Below are 5,000 nucleotides of genomic sequence, written 5' to 3'. Positions count from 1 at the left end.
CATCCTCTCCGCCACATGACACAATCCACACTATCATTACCAGACCGGGAGGTCCACCCAGAAAACACAATATCCCACCCTTCCGACATCCGCACATTGCTCAGCTAAGCCACGAACACCCACACATGTCCTACACAGTGGTGCACCCAACATCACAATACTGCCTCCTGTCACAGCACACAAACAATGGCAGGAATGAAAGACACAGATCTGCCACAACCATGGAATCGGAGCGCCGCCTGTCATGAGCCAAAAGTGCATCCTGACGTGACAAATCGGATAATACCGCAGGCATCCAATTACGATAATCACTATCAACGAACCTGCCGCCCCCCCCCCCCCAATACACCTTTCCCTACAACAATGTGTATCTGAACCTACGCTATATCGTACCTTAACCTAACCTATATCGTACCTTAACCTAACCTATATCGTACCTTAACCTAACCTATATCGTACCTTAACCTAACCTATATCGTACCTTAACCTAACCTATATCGTACCTTAACCTAACCTATATCGTACCTTAACCTAACCTATATCGTACCTTAACCTAACCTATATCGTACCTTAACCTAACCTATATCGTACCTTAACCTAACCTATATCGTACCTTAACCTAACCTATATCGTGCCTTAACCTAACCTATATCGTGCCTTAACCTAACCTATATCGTGCCTTAACCTAACCTATATCGTGCCTTAACCTAACCTATATCGTGCCTTAACCTAACCTATATCGTGCCTTAACCTAACCTATATCGTGCCTTAACCTAACCTAATTTGTGCCTTAACCTAACCTAATTTGTGCCTTAACCTAACCTAATTTGTGCCTTAACCTAACCTAATTTGTGCCTTAACCTAACCTAATTTGTGCCTTAACCTAACCTAATTTGTGCCTTAACCTAACCTAATTTGTGCCTTAACCTAACCTAATTTGTGCCTTAACCTAACCTAATTTGTGCCTTAACCTAACCTAATTTGTGCCGTAACCTAACCTAATTTGTGCCGTAACGTAACCCATGTTGTGCCGTAACGTAACCCATGTTGTGCCGTAACGTAACCCATGTTGTGCCGTAACGTAACCCATGTTGTGCCGTAACGTAACCCATGTTGTGCCGTAACGTAACCCATGTTGTGCCGTAACGTAACCCATGTTGTGCCGTAACGTAACCCATGTTGTGCCTTAACCTAACCCATGTTGTGCCTTAACCTAACCCATGTTGTGCCTTAACCTAACCCATGTTGTGCCTTAACCTAACCCATGTTGTGCCTTAACCTAACCCACGTTGTGCCTTAACCTAACCTACGTTGTGCCTTAACCTAACCTACGTTGTGCCTTAACCTAACCCATGTTGTGCCTTAACCTAACCCATGTTGTGCCTTAACCTAACCCATGTTGTGCCTTAACCTAACCCATGTTGTGCCTTAACCTAACCCATGTTGTGCCTTAACCTAACCCATGGTGTGCCTTAACCTAACCCATGGTGTGCCTTAACCTAACCCATGTTGTGCCTTAACCTAACCCATGTTGTGCCTTAACCTAACCCACGTTGTGCCTTAACCTAACCCACGTTGTGCCTTAACCTAACCCACGTTGTGCCTTAACCTAACCCACGTTGTGCCTTAACCTAACCCACGTTGTGCCTTAACCTAACCTACGTTGTGCCTTAACCTAACCCATGTTGTGCCTTAACCTAACCCATGTTGTGCCTTAACCTAACCCATGGTGTGCCTTAACCTAACCCATGGTGTGCCTTAACCTAACCCATGGTGTGCCTTAACCTAACCCATGGTGTGCCTTAACCTAACCCATGGTGTGCCTTAACCTAACCCATGTTGTGCCTTAACCTAACCCATGTTGTGCCTTAACCTAACCCATGTTGTGCCTTAACCTAACCCATGTTGTGCCTTAACCTAACCCATGTTGTGCCTTAACCTAACCCATGTTGTGCCTTAACCTAACCCATGTTGTGCCTTAACCTAACCCATGTTGTGCCTTAACCTAACCCATGTTGTGCCTTAACCTAACCCATGTTGTGCCTTAACCTAACCCATGTTGTGCCTTAACCTAACCCATGTTGTGCCTTAACCTAACCCATGTTGTGCCTTAACCTAACCCATGTTGTGCCTTAACCTAACCCATGTTGTGCCTTAACCTAACCCATGTTGTGCCTTAACCTAACCCATGTTGTGCCTTAACCTAACCCATGTTGTGCCTTAACCTAACCCATGTTGTGCCTTAACCTAACCCATGTTGTGCCTTAACCTAACCCATGTTGTGCCTTAACCTAACCCATGTTGTGCCTTAACCTAACCCATGTTGTGCCTTAACCTAACCCATGTTGTGCCTTAACCTAACCCATGTTGTGCCTTAACCTAACCCATGTTGTGCCTTAACCTAACCCATGTTGTGCCTTAACCTAACCCATGTTGTGCCTTAACCTAACCCATGTTGTGCCTTAACCTAACCCATGTTGTGCCTTAACCTAACCCATGTTGTGCCTTAACCTAACCCATGTTGTGCCTTAACCTAACCCATGTTGTGCCTTAACCTAACCCATGTTGTGCCTTAACCTAACCCATGTTGTGCCTTAACCTAACCCATGTTGTGCCTTAACCTAACCCATGTTGTGCCTTAACCTAACCCATGTTGTGCCTTAACCTAACCCATGTTGTGCCTTAACGTAACCCATGTTGTGCCTTAACGTAACCCATGTTGTGCCTTAACCTAACCTATAATGTGCCTTAACCTAACCTAAAGTGCGCCGTAACCTAAACTATATTGCGCCTTAACCTGACGCACGTTGTCGCTGAACCTGCTCTGTAATTGTTATGCAACCCGTTAAAGTAGTGTAGTGTTGCCTAACCGCAACCCTCGCAATATAGTTCGCTACTCGCACTGCCCGGTCCCCTGTGTATCGCGTCATGTTAAACACCTTGCAGGTGTTGCTGACTTTCCACATGCTCCTGCTATACACTGTAGTGTGGATAGCAGCAGGACGTACATGCCCCCCCCCCCTTCCCCCCTGCCTTCGCAAGCTGGTCGGTGAGAAGTTTGCATGTTCAATGCCCTTCGCATGCCGACGTACTCAGCCTACGTTGTGGTACGGCCTGTCACCTGTCCGCCGATGTACGCAAAACCCACAAACTGTACTGCACATTGCTCCGTATGTACTGAATGATACATCGTGGCCCATGTGACCGTATGACGACAGCGCCTAGCAACGGCGGACCATACAGTCCAAATATTGTGCACGCAGCTACGTGTCGTCTCCCTATAAGAGCTGGATTGCAGTGTGGTACGCCATACAGACGTGTGGGAGGAACGGACGCCCTGGATGGCGATCAGCATGAGCAGTCTGTTGATGTAGTGGAGCGTGTATTCGGACGTAGTCGTCTCTTCTCACACACCGTGATAGCATGTTGCACCGCGTTCCACATCTGCGACATGCTGCAGAGGCGGGCTGACAGTCGTTCGCGCAATGGACACCGCATACGTACGGGGTCTACCTTCCACGTGTTCTCTAGGCGTGCACATGTTGTTGCGTCTATGTGGGCAGACGTAGTGTGTTGTGACACCTGACACAGGCATGCAATACTCGTTGCAAATGGCGATGGACGTGTACGTTTGCTGGTGACGTTACGCAAATGAACAACCGGTAACCCGTTGTGGTGCGGTTGTTCTCGCTAGAGGTGAATCAGTGTTGGCGACGATCGGTCGAGCTATTAACCGGTTGTTTCAGGGATACCCACCATGCCCACGAACGTGAAAGGGGACCCACCATGCCCACGAACGTGAAAGGGGATCTGGGTGTGAGGCGATACGCGGCGGTGGCTGGGTGGGACCGTCCCCGGCCGGTGAGGGGGGGCCGCCCGGCGTGCTGGCAGCGCGGTGCGTGGGCGCACGCGCTACAGCCGGCTGGTGGGGGCGGCCGGTGGCAGGCGCGCCGGCCGACGGACGCGGCAGGCGGCGCAGCTGCGCGCCGGCGCCCCCTGCTCGCGGCGCCTTGCGGCCAAAGTAGGTCCTCGCGGGCCCGGTGCGAAGCGCGGTGGCCATCTGCAGTGTGCTGGTCCGATTGAGGACTTTGTGCGCTGAGGATGCGCCGCCGCCCGGCGCTCGGCGCCGCGACGCCGTCTGCTGCTCGGTCGCCCCAGCGGTTCTCGCAGGTGGTTTGTATCGCAGCTGTGCGGACGTGTTGGCGCGTGCGCTGTGCTGGGAGAGTTCGCTTCGGCACCCAAGTAGGGCTTTTGTCCTTCTGTGGCGCTGGCGTTGGAGCTGCCGGTCACCGTAGGTGGCGCGTGTTGTCTCCCGCCGGCAATGCCACGACAGCACGCTCCCGGGCCTCTGTCGGCAGCGGCAAGCTCAGTTGGGAGCACGGGTGGTCGCACCTAAAGCGTCTACTCGCCTAACTCCGGGCGATTGCGCCTCTCTCGAACCCGACCAAGTACTTAGGACGGCGCTGCGCGCCGCCGGGACCTGAGAGGGTTTCGAGGTGTGTTGTGCAGGGGAGCTCAGCCTCCTCCTGTTTGCAGAATAATTGAGCGGACGCTTGCGTGTTCGCGCGGGCCCCCGGGACACACTCCCGGGCGGCCGGCTGCTCAGCTCTAGTTGACGCAGCTCCCTGGTTGATCCTGCCAGTAGTCATATGCTTGTCTCAAAGATTAAGCCATGCATGTCTCAGTACAAGCCGCATTAAGGTGAAACCGCGAATGGCTCATTAAATCAGTTATGGTTCCTTAGATCGTACCCACGTTACTTGGATAACTGTGGTAATTCTAGAGCTAATACATGCAAACAGAGTCCCGACCAGAGATGGAAGGGACGCTTTTATTAGATCAAAACCAATCGGTCGGCTCGTCCGGTCCGTTTGCCTTGGTGACTCTGAATAACTTAGGGCTGATCGCACGGTCCTCGTACCGGCGACGCATCTTTCAAATGTCTGCCTTATCAACTGTCGATGGTAGGTTCTGCGCCTACCATGGTTGTAACGGGTAAC

General features: G+C 51.3%; 1 non-coding gene across 1 annotated transcript in view; it reads left to right on the top strand.

The window, feature by feature from the left end:
• The first annotated feature begins 4,622 nt into the window (after positions 1-4,622).
• LOC126436301 (small subunit ribosomal RNA) overlaps positions 4,623-5,000 on the top strand; it is a 1,909-nt gene continuing 1,531 nt past the window's right edge. Inside the window, exon 1 of the ribosomal RNA XR_007580575.1 lies at positions 4,623-5,000. This exon is cut by the window's right edge and continues 1,531 nt beyond it. This is a non-coding gene — a ribosomal RNA (small subunit ribosomal RNA).

Source organism: Schistocerca serialis, unplaced genomic scaffold (genome assembly GCF_023864345.2).
Source record: "Schistocerca serialis cubense isolate TAMUIC-IGC-003099 unplaced genomic scaffold, iqSchSeri2.2 HiC_scaffold_1234, whole genome shotgun sequence".
Lineage (NCBI taxonomy): Eukaryota > Metazoa > Arthropoda > Insecta > Orthoptera > Acrididae > Schistocerca > Schistocerca serialis.
This window is presented reverse-complemented; position numbering and strand designations above follow the sequence as displayed.